Here is a 16,250-nt window from a genome sequence, read left to right on the forward strand (position 1 = left end):
AGTGGTTTTTCCACTGTATAAATGTGCCCTACTGCACCCATCCTGGCACGGCACAGTTAGGGCTGCAGCAATAATTGCATAATTGAGTGATCGCGATTATAGGCGACAACTGAAATTACTTTGTATGACTGCGATCATTTTGTTTTCAGAATCTTCTAAGAATCTTCCTCTTCCATATTAACTTTCAAATAAAAACAAATATGTTTGGTCAAAATGTATATCCTCCCGCCCACTAGGTCATTACTTAGATGATTCAGATCACACTGCCTGTTAAATAGCCTAAAATCAGACAGGGAGAGGTCTGCAGAAGTTAGATGATGACGTTTAAGCATTAGAAAGGCTATGAGCTGACGTAACTGGATGCTGAGATAACTCCATGGAAACTAATTTCACACATATGATTACTCACATACCTTTAGAGCAAGAGCGTGACGAGGCGAACAGAGTTCCCGGACATGAAATGTGGGATGTGCCTGTGGATGAACTGAAAGCATTCACGGTGCGCTTCTGTAGTTCTGTGCAAAATATGCAGCAAAATCTAGATATCGACAGCTACTGGTCAGAAAGAGTTTGAACAGACTTTTATCAGACAAACTAGAGGAGAGAAAACCAGAGAAATCCTGCAAAAAAAACAGGAGAGGAGACGAGAGGCGAGTGCGTGCATAAAAGCTCTTTCCAAGAAGGATTTAATGGACTGAGCTCATTATATACAGTATGTATCGATATTTGACATTAAGCACATCTCAGCCATACTAGTTATTTCCTATTATTTCATACCATATAATACTGTGCAAGGTATAAAAGGAAATGTTAGATGAATGTGTGCATAAAAGCTCATTCCGAGAATTACATGCAGTAAATTCACGATGATTGAAGAAATCTGTCATGTTTTTAAATACCTTACATTTTGTTTCTGTTTATTATTTAACTGCTTACTTCTTTTTGGTGTTTTGCTTACTCAAGTGCTTTTGGTGTTGTGCCTGTAATATCTGATATAATCAAGTAATAGCTACAGCTACATTTTCCTACTGTATATATTGTAATATTTTTGAAATAAAAATGCAGACACTGATTTGGTTGTGTTGTTCTTTTTTCTCGAAAGATCAAGTTTTACAGCAAGATGTTTTATTTCCTTTGTACATTAGGTTATTAGACTGCTGTGGATGCCGACATCAGCTGTAACACAGTGCGGTCTATTGGTGTCTTTGCTTGGCTAAAGGGGATTCAGAGTCCAGCCTTTCTAGTGTGTGAGGGCAAACCGTTTGAAGTTTACAGACGCTCTGTTGCCTTGGTCCGACGTTATCATTGCAATGTAGCAAAGTGAACATGGATCTTGTTGCAAAGCCACATTCAACTTCACCAACCAGCACATTGTTTATTTGGAATAGTGTGACCTATTTATTTGTTATTTTGTGTGCTCAGTTCATTACTCTCCTTGGGGAAAAATAGACAATTATATTGTTTATTTGTCAGACAATAATCGTCATTACAAAAATTGATTGCTACAGCCCTAGGCACACTGTGTTTTTCCTGAGATGTTTTATGTATAGTTTGGCACATGTATGCTAGAAACATGCTGGTGCAGTGCCTTGACATATCTGGTACTTGCCTGCTCTCAGAGTGCTGGCAGGGATGTCGTCATTACGTTGGTGATGGGCAAGTGGCATACACAACTGCTCAGTAAATGCAAAGAAGAGCCGAAGGGTGCTGTTAATGCACTACATCCATAGTAGGCCTAGTATTAGTACAATATGATACTTGAGACACTATATGACAATACAGGCTAGCCCAGTATGCTGAGTCACTGCGTGTGTGTAATATCTTACTGCTCCAACATAAAGCAACCCTGTTCTTTTTTCACAGGAGAAAAGTGAGAGACATTTGACATTTTTCCTCCCTCAAACAGTGCCAGGAGACAAATCAAGATGTCCTCTACTAGCTGTTGTCTGTCATTGGCAGTTGTCAGAATCACGTAACCTACCTGCCAGTCTGTATGCTTGGTCCTCATTAATCCTGCTATTTAGCACTACTGGGTCAGTTCAAGTGATTTGATCTATGAGGCCATATTTCAAAAAAGAGACACTCAATAGCCTATTGGCTGCAGCAAAATGCTCAGTTAATCAATCACTGGGCGGAGCTCCAAATATACACATACAAATGCACGTACACACACACACACACACACCTCCCAACCGAGCTAGAGCTATCAATATTTCATTTAAGTAGCTCCTTGCACGATGCCATGAGGTCAATATCTCCACCCCCACCCCACCTCACACACACAGACACACCTAATCACACTACATAACCCCCAATAAGTTTTCATTGCGATTTGCAAATGTTCAGCAATAACTGTGGTTTAGTAACTGCAGGCAAAATCCAGCATGAGCCCCAGGCATGACTAATCTAGGCAAAAACTAGGGATGCACGATATATATCGGGCCGATAAATTATTGGCCGATAATGGGAAATTTATATTATTATGTATTATTCCGATAATTAAATTATAGCCGATAAATAGCCTTTTTCCGTGGTAGAAGACCAAGGATTTCACCAGCTAATGGTGCATTTGGAACCCCGGTATACTCTCCCAAGCCGCTGCTACTTTGCAGACGTATCCCTACCTGCCCTGTATGATGTGGTCACCACACACATTCATAGTCTGATCGATACCAACGTAAGCGACATAAGTTTTACCACGGACATATGGACTTCTGACGTTAGGCCAGTGAGTATGCTTAGTTTGATGGCTCAGTGGCTGGATGAAGACTTTAACATGAAAAGGACATTATTGCATGCACAGGAGCGCTCCGGTTCACATACAGTGACAGCAATCTGCGAAGCTTTTGAAACCATGTTTGGGTAGTGGAACATAACAAAGGAGAGGGTGCACGTTGTGCTTAGGGACAATGCACGCAATATGGCCAAGGCTATGGAGGAATGTGGGGTTGCAAGCTTGGGCTGTATGGCACACACTTTATAGCTTGCCGTAAACGAGGCTGTACTGAGCCAAAGAAGTATATCCGACTGTGTTTCGATTGGGAGGAAGATGGTAGGGCATTTTCAGCACTCCCAACTTGCCGCCTCCCGTCTGAAAGATTTACAGATACAACTGGGCATGAAAACCACACGGCTCCAACAAGACATAGCCACGCGATTAGGGCTGGGCGATATATTGATATTATATCGATATCGTGATATGAGACTAGATGTCGTCTTTTTTTTTATTTTGGATATCGTAATATCGTGATATGGCATAAGTGTTGTCTTTTCCTGGTTTTAAAGGCTGCATTACAATAAAGTGATGTAATTTTCTGAACTTACCAGACTGTTCTAAAACAGGGAAGGAAACCCTGTCTTTGCATTTTATTTTGATCACAGTCTTGTTTTAATGAAAGTGCTTGTGACATCTCACATGTGGCTTTGACTTACAACTGAACATTTAGCCCACTTCGTAGAAAATACCGAGATATATATCGTGTATCGCCATTCAGCCTAAAAATACTGAGATATGATTTTTGGTCCATATCGCCCAGCCCTACACGCGATGGAACAGCACGTTTTATATGCTGAGGAGTTTGTTGGAGCAGAAGTGAGCGCTTGCAGCATAGAGTAGATCAAGAATTACCTGCATCTCTAAGCGTATACCAATAAGCGCTAATGAACACATGTTGACCATTCTCGATCCGTGTGAACAGCTGACTAGAGATATTAGCTCAGCTACAGCCACAGCAGCAGACGTGATCCCCTCCATCAAAGCCTTAAAACGTCTGTTAAACAAGACCCTTGCAACAGACCACCCTGTTACAAGCAGTAGACCAGCAATTCGGTCACATCCATGCAGAGCAAAACGGCAAGCAACAGAAATGTTGCGGGAAAAGATGGACAACAGCAAGGACTATGCAATAGCTGACAAGCCAGACGAGCTGCAAGCAAAGAAGACCAGGACAGACGGCAACAATAATTCCTTGCTGGAAATGTACGATGAAATCCTCGAAGAAAACACTGATTTCACAGAAGAGCAGGCAAGCAGCCAAACGGAAGTGCAGGTAATTTATTTAATTTAATGTTTAGATAAACAAAGCTTTCAACTTGTGTTAAAAAATACACCAGAACATGATAATATTGTGATTTTGTTCTACTTTTAGATACGAGGATATCTCTCAGAGTCCCCGATTCCCAGGACTGAGAGCCCAATGGAATACTGGAGAAGCAACAAATCCCGTTTCCCGACCCTGGCCCAACTTGCACGGAAATACCTGTCAGCCCCTTGCACTAGCGTCGACAGTGAGCGTTTGTTTTCTGCTGCTGCTCATGGTGTTGATGAGAAAAGAAACAGAATCGGATGCGAGAAGGCAGAGATGCTTCTTTTTATCAAGAAAAATCTCCCTCTGATGCCCTCAAAGTAGCATAGTTTTCCCCTAACCCTTGTAAAGGACCTAAAGTAAAAACGGGTGTAAACAATGCAAGAGCAAAGAAAATGTACTTTGTAAAGGTTCTATGGGGTAGGAAATGTATTCAGTTTGTAGATTAGGGAACAACAATAGAAAACTCTTGTCTATTTGGGTGAAAATGTGAATGTATACAAAACGAGTTGTTTACAAGGAAAACTCCTTTGGATACCTTTAAGCATAAAATGACATAGGGGCCAGTCTACTATATGCCTTTTGTCATTGTGTTTTATCTGCAGACTAAGCAGCCATAGGCTTTCAGTTCTATAAAAGCCTTTATTTTTGTATTGAGGGATGCACTTTACTTTTTGTTTCAATTACTTGTGTTTAATACGTTGACAAATACGTCTGATTTGACATATTATGTCAGTGCATTTAATTTACTAGTGCAGTGCCCGTTCAAAACATGCCTGTTCGGAACGGGCCGATTGCTTGGCCTCCAGTATTGCTGCTTGCAGCTTTCTCGAGAACTGCCCATCCAAACAACTTCACACTCGACACTGTACGTCCTTGGGTCCCCAGCAATACACCCGCCAAGTGTGAAGTAGATCAGACGAACGGTTCTCAAAATATGCAAAGGACACACATACAGAGATTCCTTGCTTTATAATACGATTTTGAATTCTTATGCAAAACGTTGGATAGGCTTTATGTTCCATCACCCTCACCACTAAAAGTAGCATAGCTGTTGGAGCCATTTCACATTAATGCTGCCCCTACTGTTGGCATAGGTGAATAGCAGCATAGTTTACTTTAATTAAGCATCAGGTGCGCGTGGAGGCAGAACGCCAGAAAGAGAAAAGGTTTTCAACCGCACACACGCACGCACACATACAAGAATATAAATCAACAAACATGATAGAAAGAGTTTGTTTCGAATATTTATTTTTTTGTTTATTTGTTGATTTGAACTTGGATCCCTGCTCTGTTTGGGTTGATTTGCCTTTTTATTTTTGATACATCGATCGTTTTTACCACACACACACTCCTGCCATAAAATCTCCGCTTGGACTCCATCATAAGAAAATCATCAACCAACCTTATCAAACCGTGAGTAACCTAAGCAAACAGCAGAACAATCCAAGTGTGAGCGCGTTGTTACCCCGTATTATCTGGCGTAAAGGCTGTTGGTAAAAACCAAGTGAAAGCCATAGGCCTTACAAAAGTTGAAAACCTTTCTGATACGGATGCTGTATCGTTGGAAAAGGACTCGGATTGAAACAGATAATTGAAACGGATGTGTCTCGCCTAACTGAAGTTTATGGAATACGTGATGTGATGTTTTGGAAATTGCACGTGGAAATTGCGGTAATACTGTGGATCTGAATTTGATGGATGCCGCAATTAGATAAATTCTGTACATCACTACAATGTTTGCTGTGGACAAGGATTGCTGTTGGTGCGTTCTGAGTGTGAAGAGAAGAGGACCGCCGCTATTTCTTCCATGAATACTGACGGTCTGTGTTTTTTACCGTTTTAATTATGTCTGCGCATGAGAGTGAAAAATTATCTAAAGGCTGTTGGTAAAAACCAAGTGAAAGCCATAGGCCTTACAATAGCTGTCCCCCAACCCTTTTCCATTTCTTTATTAAGCATAACAGTCTACTATATGCCTTTTGTCATTGTGTTTTATCTGCAGACTAAGCAGCCATAGGCTTTCGGTTCTATAAAAGCTTTTATTTTTGTATTAAGTGATGCACTTTACTACTAATAACCTGTATTTACATACATGTATTTATATACATTGACATGTCTGATTTGACAGATTATGTCAAAGCATTTAATTTGAATTCTTAGGCAAAATGCTCTATAAAAGCCAAAGTATGTTTGTGAAGTTTTTTTATGTAGTTTACTAGAAAAAATAAATGAACATTTGAAGAGTCAGAACTGTTCTTTGTTTTTGTTGTGTTAACAATAGTGATGTCAGTTAGATTTGGTTAGGTCAGAGCTAAAAAAAAATCCATATCATGCATCCCTAGCAAAAACCCTTTCCAATCTAGCCATAGATCTTCATCTCTGTTAACTATCAAAATGGCTATCTAAATATCAAAAATCGCTGAAGCTTTATGTTTCAGAGTATGAGAAACTGCAACTTCTCAGCTGGGTTATCAAAGGCCAAATCTAAAGAGCAGTTTGGCTCCTACTTCACTTTGTATTGTTGTGTGACATTCTTCTGCTGGGCCAATCCTCCTACAATAAGTACAGAGGCAGTGTCCTCCTGCTGTCTCTCCTCCAGTCCATTCCCCACAGAGCTGCAGCCACTGACCCACATCTCAGCCTCTGGCAGATTACACTGCAGCACATCCGACACACACACACTCTCACACACACACACACACACACACACACACACACACACACACACACACACACACACACATACATGCACGCACACACACAGATACATGCACACAGCGAGTCTGACATTTGTGGCTCACAGAAAAGCAATTTCTGATGGCTTAGCATACACACCCACGCGCACACACACACTCAGACACACAATGGGCCCGTTGTTCTGCAGTCCATCAGACGGCAGTGAGTGTTGATACGGCTATCAGTGTGACCGGGCCAGAACAACTCCACTCAAAGAGTCCTCAGACACACATATACACACACACACACACACACACACACACACACACACACACACACACAGAGAGACACTCAAGAGTAGTGGCCCAGTGGTAGATAAGGGCCAGAGATGGATGGCTGTGTGTGTGCAGACCCAGAGGGAAGTGCTGTACCTGGGTCAGGGTGAGCCTGGGGCAGATAGCTCACTCGGGTCACACAACTAAGATAGAGTACAGAGCTGCCACAGTGGGGGTCTGTCCTTTCTGCACCCTCCTCTCTGTAGTTCTCCCCTTCCCTTTCTATCCATTTGTTACAGACATTCTCTCTACTAAATTTGGGTACATGCTGGGTATTCGGCCTAGTAGTTAGCCTGCTGTTGTTTTTGCAACACTTATTGACCTAAATCACACTAACAATTTGTTTTCTTTGGTCGGAATCCTAGTGGAAAGTTTACATTGTTGTATGTGTGCATTTGGTTTGTTTAGGTTCACACTGCCCAATTGCAAGTGAACCAGGGCTTGTAAACAAATGGACTCACACGAAGCTAGTTTACTGGACAGTTTTGGTGACTTGTCATCCTGTAAGGCTAGAGATTTTGGCGACAGGGGCCAAGGGGCAAAACAAATCCAATTCCAGTGCCTGAAACTTTAGCTTAGCATGATGGACTTGCCTGTGGCCTTTGCTGTAATTTACCTTCTCTGGTGTTCATACCAGTTGAGAACACACAAAGAAATAGCTGAATATGAACATCAGTCGAGACTGTGGGTTGTCTTCGCTTGTAGGTACCAAAGAATATCACCTCATCTTGACTCCAAATTTGCCCTTGGTTCATTTGGTTATTCCAGGCTTTCTAAGCATGATTAACTGCTGGCTATCAGATGTCAACATCCGTCTTCTTATACCCATAAAAAGATGTGTTTTGGGGTCGTTTCCTGAAGCTGGTTCAGATTACATTCTCAGTTCTAACAAATTGCACTGCAGTTTGCTTGGAAGAGGACAAGACTCACATTTTCAGGCAGTTTCAGTGTGCTATTTCGTGCCACCCCAGTGGCACAAATGACATTGTTCTCAGCTGCCCCCCCAAAAAAGACATAAGCGCTCCAGAGTTCGAATAAACTGTTTCAATCACGCTTGGTGTCAACACACCCTGCATTCAAAGACTTGTAACACTTGTCTGCGAGCATGGGATGGAAAAACATTGTCTACCTCTCCCCTTAGCTCTTATTTCTTTTTATAGCACTTCTCTTACATGATCAATCTATAATCACAGGGATATTGTCAGGGAACTATGGCTCTGGGCCTTGCACTTGGTATTGGTTGCTTGTAATGTTGCTGAAACCTCTAGGAATTGAAGCTTATTCTACTGTTGCACTCATTGTAATTCTCTCTGGATAGTACGGTCAGCTTCATGCCTAAAATGTAAAATGAATCAGGGATCTGATTTTCTTGCTTTGCTAATTGAGACTATAGAGAGTACAGGCTGCAGGTTTGAGAAAAGCTCAAGGCATTCATGAGGTCAGGGTATTTTGGATAGAAGGCAGTCTACTGCTTTAGAAGCACTGGCTCCTACTCAAACCTACTTAGGCTTAATACTGTGTCCGGTACTGGACGAGAATGAACACATGCATTTATAATTTGCCTGGAGGTGTAATGTGATTTCGTTGTATCTGTTTGCTGTATTTGTCTGTATGTGTGTGTGTGTGTGTGCCTGCATATGCCCCTATTTCTTTTAAGCCTGCATCCTAAAGATATCTAGCACCAATCTGTTTTAACTATAAATACTTCAACTAAAAAATAATTACTTGATATCATGCATGATCTTGAACTGGTATAAACACCCCACCTGACTTTTAAAAGGGATCCACAGAAAGGTCTTGTGCTTAACCATGCATGGGTAAGTAATTAAAAAAAGGTTCTATGTGAAAGCATTTTGAACAAAGACCCATTAAGAGCTCTCATCCAGGTACAAAAAGGGCTCTCTTTTTCGGTATAGGCAGTGAGAATTGAGTCGTAATGCTGTGATCTGTGTAAATCCTGCCTGTATCAAGGCTTTTCTTGATTTACCAGCTCTGTGGGTAACCAAGCCACCATGCACACACACACACACACACACACACACACACACACACACGCACACGCACACTACGCTTTAATTCAACATTGAACTGACATGTTTTGCAGAAAGTACTATCCTTTATAATGTGGTATTACAATTTAATGATCAAAAGGTATGAGGTACCAGTTATAAGTAGGAAAAAACAAATACAATAAAAAAGTCCCAGTGATACCCAGCCCTACAATTTTTATAGGTCTACAAGATAGATGCACAAACCACTATACAGCCACAAAGCAGAATAGAGTAAAAAAAACAGTGTGAAAAAAATACAGATACATAAAAAATACTCCTCAGAGAGGCACATTGAAAATTAATCTAGGCCAGAGTGAAGAGAGACATCTGTGTGTATGTGTGTGTCACACAATCGTTTCTCCATGAGTCAGCAGAAATTGGACACATTCCACTTCCTCTTATGGCGGGTGTAGGGGGATGGGCAAGGAGCAGGGCTGTCGCCATGGAAACTACGTCTTTTCCTGTGGGGTCATATCTCAGACTGAAACAGATGCTGTGAGCAACATACAGAGGCATGAACACCATGCACACACAATGAAGGGAATTGTTGGAGCTAAGCTGAATGCAAAGTATAGGGTTACTTTAACCTACCTTGAACTCGCTCTACAAGACACAACCATTCACTAACCAGGCCAGGCTGTAGACTGAGCTGACAGCCACCGTTCATATGCTTTTACCGCTACTGCAGTGTTCAAGGTGGCATTGCCTCTCTACTGTTTAACTAACCAGGGGCCAGATTATACAGACAGAATGAAACTAAGGCTCCCTTTGCATTTGGCATTGACATGCATCTCATGTCCAGACTGTCTAGATATGATCATGCTGGACTACATTTACATCTAACAGTAAAATGCATCTCCTATACACAGTGAAATCTGCCATCTCTTTCCCCTCGCAAAAGGCATAGTGCTTGTGCCTTCCACAAGTATCCTGACAATCCATTTTTGACAAGTAGGTTACTATCCAAGCTGCCTGGATCCACCAAAGTTTATTTTCATTCACCATATGTAGATTTCTGTTGCTATATTTGGATTGGAGACACACTGCATTGACACTTTGTCCTTAAAGGATAAGGCTGGTGTTTTTAAATGCATTGCTTACCGTCAACAAATCCTATGAAAATAACAAAATCAACAATGCGTTTGCTCTACTCCCGTTACTTCCTGACTTCCCACGTACTGTTTTTAGCCGTCAACCCGGAAGTCACTGGCTCCAATTGTAAGCTAAAAACCTTGAAATACAGCTCACAAAGACATAGTTTCAACTAACTGTTTCGCTAACTGTTACCACGAAAAGTCAGGCTGTTGTAGTTGGTAGTAATTACCAAATCAAATTCAAATGGGAACAAATTCTTCATTACGCTGGGGACTATTTTCAGTGCTACGGAATTACTTTCCTGAGATCGCAAACGTGTTTATGGTCGGCTTATTAAGTTGTTTGAGGAAAAAGTCGGCTAGCCTGGTGCATCGCGATGATGAAATATGCTGCCCACAGCAACGGCATGGCTCTTTAACGTGTTTTTAAATCGTTTTTTAATACAATGGAGTTCTATGGCTGCTGGAACATGGCTTCATTGGGCACCGGCTATATGGACGAGACTTGTTGGCAAAACAAAATCATTGCTGATTTTGTTATTTTCATAGATATTTGTTGAAGGTAAGCAATGCATTAAAAAACACCAGCCTTATCCTTTAACATCGCCAAATGCATCTCTGATCACCTCCAGAGGTGGTTCGAGTGATCTGGATTGTATTCCGATCCAATCACCCAGGACACGTCCTGGGTGAAGCAGGTCTAGACAGAAATGCTGTAAACATCTAGATTTATGCTACATAAAAATTACTTGTAGCTAACTAAAGACAAATTTATGCAATTGGATACACGCACAATGGTAGGTAACTAGGGCTATCATTAGGATTTTACCAATTCGGGTGCCATTTTTTATTCTTCTTATCGGTCCAATTCTGTATCGATTCCCTAATCGATTTCTACTGTATACATTTTCAGGGGGAAAAGATTACATACAGCTTTTGTGGAGTTAATAGAGAGAATGCATTAATGCATTTATGTTGCTGCAAACTATTTGCAGAGTTCTATGCAAGGATTCCATGACTCACATGTATTGAGATCGAATGATCAGAGATAGATGTGAGATGGGCCATATTACCTAGATGTAATTATCAATCGTACTATTGCAACATACTTTTTTTTTTAACTTTGATTTACTGACAAAATGTTTGCATCTCCAGAACTTTGCACAGAACTAATAAAAAATATGGAAAAACTTTCGTTTTAGTTTAGACAATCAGAGTCGACACACAAGTAGAATAAATCCATCACATGCAACACTTCCATTGCAAAGCAATGCATCTACAACGGCATGATGCAGCCGTAACAGACTTTCTCATTTGAAATTAATTAACTTCCATCAGAGTAAAATTCAATGCAAATAAGTGTGATCTTAGATAGGGCTGCAACTAACGATTATTTTCACTGTCAATTAATCTGTCGATTATTTTCTCGATGAATCGATTAGTTGTTTGGTCTATAAAATGTCAGAAAATGGTGAAAAATGTCGATCAGTGTTTCCCAAAGCCCAAGATGACGTCCTCAAATATCTTGTTTTGTCCACAACCCAAAGATATTCAATTTACTGTCACAGAGGAGTAAAGAAACCAGAAAATATTCACATTTAAGAAGCTGGAATCAGAGAATTTTGACTGATTTTTCTTAAAAAAATTACTCAAACCGATTAATCCATTAGCAAAATAGTTGGTGATTAATTTAATAGTCGACACTCTAATCGATTAATCGGTTAATCGTTGCAGCTCTAATCTTAGACGTATTTTACATCAGTCTTAAACTAAGTTTATATTACTGATCACCTGATGATGTCAGCTCAACTCAATAGTCCAGTGTTGTGGACATGGGACACAAACAAGCGACGTAGAAACTGAGAACAGAAATAGACCATTAATTTCTCATAAGAGGAGAATAGATGGAGAAAAACAAGCGACTGCAGCTAGGACACGAAATAAACCTCAGCTGAATACTGGGCTAAAGCCTATTTCCTTATCATTAAGCCAGCAGAAACACTGTGTCCATCCAGCTGAGACACACTGCGTGTGACAAGCACTGAATCATCAGTATAGGCCCTATATGACGCCTAAACATACTGCGCCATAGCTTAGGCTTGATGCTCTGCAACATTTGACTTTGCAGCTTTACAAGGTTTCCTGGTTCCAGGAAAGCTATTTATGAGGAGTCAAAGTGCAGTGAACAGGACAGAGACATGTGAGGTCAATGAATGACAAAAAAGCTATGCAGATGTCATACTCACCCCAAGTGTGTTTGAGTACACACATGTGCACACACACACACACACACATACATTGAGGTAGCTGAGGTGAGCTGCATGATTAGGTATAAAATCTCCTTGTATTGTCACACAAACAGACACACACCGATACAATGCGCACACACACACACACACACGCACACATATACAGACACATGCACGCAACTAAGGCTTATGTGTTTGTGTTAGCCTATACTTGGTTGCAGCCTGAGTGTTAGCATGGAGCTGGCAAGACTCCCTGGTGGCACTGGCTGACCCACTTCTTTGCAACTCTATCCCTAATGTGACCCATTGGAAAGCCAGAGGGATACACACACACACACGCGCGTGCGTATGTACATAAGCATTGAACATACACACAGATGCACATTTTACGCGCGCAGAGACACACACACACACACACCTGAAATTGCCTGACTTCAAACACTGTCTCAGGCTGAGGGGTAAAAAACTGCAAAACGTTGCTGATGGCTATCTCTCTCTTCCTCTCATCATCAGATGTTCTGAGGTTGAATCATCTAGGTCTATTATCTGATCTAGCTCAACTAGCTAGCAACATCTGGAGTGTGTTTTTGTAAGGGCTAGGCTGCCATTGTTGGGCACAAAAGTCAATCTAATGATACCAAAGGCTGGGGTACAGAAAGTGGACAGGTTACAGGAGTGAACTCACAGCCACAGAAAGATGAATTACAATAAGCATACACTTATACAAATACAAGGCCAATGTCACCAGATAATTAATCCACCTCTTTAAACAAATAAACAAATGTATCTGTCCCAATGGAGATTTTCATTTATTAAAGTTTGACAGCATACAACATTAAGCTATAATGCATTTGTATTAAGTACTACATCTTATCCTGCATGACACGGCTCTAAATTGACTTTTTTACTTGGTAGCACTGGTGGTTTAAACCTCAAAAATTTGGGAACAACAGGAAAAATTTACAAGCCTCCCCAAAAGTTCAAGGAGCACTATTTTTCTATGGACAAATAGTCAATGCTGTAAAATCATTAAAATCTGAGATTCTGAATATACTCCATATATGGAACAGAAACACACACTGATACTAATTATTTAAATAAAATGACAAACAATAACATCTAATAGTCTAATAATATAGCTTGCATCATTTTTACCATCAATTGTTGACACTGGTTCCATGCTCTCTACCCATTAAAATCACATCTCGGCAACTGGGATACGTGTCTGTGAGTGGGACTGCACTCATGTTCACCTTATATCTGTGTTGGGTAATTTTACACATGTCTGACAACTAAAAAGTGTGAAGTTACTGTCTAGCATACACTGTTGCAAAAACATGTGAGCAGTGGGGAGCATAGAATCAACTCACTTCCATTTCAATTTCATTTAATTTCCAAAAGGTGGATCTGTCAGACTGGATGAGATACAACAGCTCCTTTCTCCTGCAGTGGCACAGAGCTAAAACCAAGTGTAAAGCCAAGTGTGAAGATAGGTCTGTCTGACACCAGACTACAAGGCTCCTAACATCAATACAGTGGCCATATTTACAAGAATCTGAGGATTATTATAAACAAAAACTGCCTTAAATAAAGCCAACTGGAAAGGAGTGAGAAATCAGCTATCTGGCCGTCAGCTGACACTTGTGAGAGGAAGCCTTGCAGAGATTTTATTTCAGCCAATTAAAAACAACAACAACATTAAGGTAAACAAAGTCAAGCTGACGTGGCTAGAACAGAACAGAACAGATAACAGAAGAGCTGTGCCATGCTTGCTCTAAAGTCTCCCTGTGGCTATTATATGTTGCTGCGTCAGTGTGCCTTTATATCCCTGTTAGGTCTGAAGCAGGTTGCATCTATTCAATTGTAAGGGTTAACCTATATGGAACAAAGAATGGACCTAAGTTCAGTAGTTCACCATTGTGATCTGTGGCTAAAAATACTAACCAGCCACTCAGATAAGCTTATTGTTCTGCTGCTAATTTCAAGTCTCAGTGCATGTATAGGCACAAGGCCTGATGTTTCTTTGCCTATTTATATACAACGGTGTGGCATAAGTCTTGGAGGATAGGAAGGTTGGTATGGCCTCCTCTTGCATACTTTGTATGTATGTATGTGTGTTTGTTTATGTGCATGTGCGTGTGTGTATGTGTATGTGTGTCTGATCCGGCCATGCTCTGGAAGAAGGAACAATGGCATTCCTGTACTCTGAGCTCCAGGTGGCTGTGGAAACCCAATCCCAAACCAAGCCTTGCTGGCACACAGAGCGCCGGGATCGCCGAATGCTGCTGCCTCCCTCCGGAGACATGGGCCAGAATAGAGCTATTGTTCCAGACCGGCTCGGAGCAACAAATGCACCAAAGCCACTCTCTAAGACAAGCACACACAAACATACAAACATTGGATATCACAAGTCTACCCACCTTTTCAAATTTTGACTTTTTATTGCCTTAAGGTCTGAAATGAAAACCCATTAAATCAGCTTTTTTTCACTTTCATTTTGATAAAGAAACCACCAAAATCAAGGGAAAAACAAAAGGCTACTCATTTCTGGTTGTGCAAGTGTGCACATGCCTTATAACTGTTAAGATTAAACTTATTATATTCCAAAGCATATTATCATTATGATTATTACTACTGGTATTATTATTATTATACGATGGAAAAACACATGTCCTATTACATAGGCAGTACCATCTATAAGTGCTAAAACCACACTGACACAGGCACAGGCACACACACACACGCACAGATGAATAAGGGAGCACATCTGCTGCTGGGGCCCGAACACACGGCCAACGGGGCAGGAAACACATCATGCCGACTCCACAGCCTTGAAATGAGGAACATGATTCATTTCCTGTCAATGCTGGACAGTCATGCCTTAAAACAGGGCTGGGCTCGGATACACAGCTGAGGAAAGGTTCTGGACATGACACACACACACACAACTCAAGTCAGAAAACTGAAGGGCTGAGAACTTGCAAGTCACGCCCCTGAAGTCAGGCTACATGTGCATGTTTCAAGACAGCGACTGCCATATTTAAAACTATTAACCTACACGGTCAAGTCAGTACTTATTTTGTCCTTATGTAGTGCAGCTGTAGACCACACAGCCACTCCTACATGTTCAAAGCCATCCGCACCCGCCGGCCACGCACAAGCTCTGGTACCAGGGGACCTGTGCTACAGGTAGCAAATGGGTACAGCAGATTCCCTCCAGCAATACAGCATATTCTGCTATTGCACACGTACACACAACCATACGCACGCACACACAGAGGATAAATAATACATGTCCCTCTTTTCTCTCCCTTTGAGAAACATGACAGATTAATTTAATTGGTTCCCTGTCAATCCTACATCTTCATCTGCTCTGCGGCAGTTGCAGACTCTTACAGGATTGATAGTGAATCCATTTTCTTATCTCTCAAGATAATTACACATTGTTAATGCATGCTCACTCGTGCGTACTCATTCTCTCTCTATCTCTCTCTCTTTCTCACACACACACAGGCCCCACATGCTTCAACAAAAACCTATAAAAGGTCTCTTAGTGATTGAATTACATGAAATGTAATTAACCTCTGTTGAACAGAGAGGGGGGGAGTTGCAAGGCTATAAGCCCAGTCAAGAATTAAAGAAGCTCAAACAGTCCGATGTTTTTTTTCCCTATTTGCAGCAAACTAAAGCATCTGACCTATATCAGGACATTTCAGACACAACAAGCACAAACCAGGGGTAAAATTCTGGGGGCAGA

The 16,250-nt window shown here is 41.1% G+C and overlaps 1 protein-coding gene across 1 annotated transcript in view; it reads right to left on the bottom strand.

Annotated features, from left to right (window-relative positions):
- Window positions 1–16,250, bottom strand: part of galnt1 (UDP-N-acetyl-alpha-D-galactosamine:polypeptide N-acetylgalactosaminyltransferase 1) — a 44,474-nt gene that overhangs the window by 27,203 nt on the left and 1,021 nt on the right.

The sequence above is a fragment of the Centroberyx affinis genome, unplaced genomic scaffold (assembly GCF_046629955.1).
Source record: "Centroberyx affinis isolate AG114_WGS23_722 - 3 ecotype Tasmania unplaced genomic scaffold, CSIRO-AGI_Caff_v1 ptg003132l_1, whole genome shotgun sequence".
Taxonomy (NCBI): domain Eukaryota; kingdom Metazoa; phylum Chordata; class Actinopteri; order Beryciformes; family Berycidae; genus Centroberyx; species Centroberyx affinis.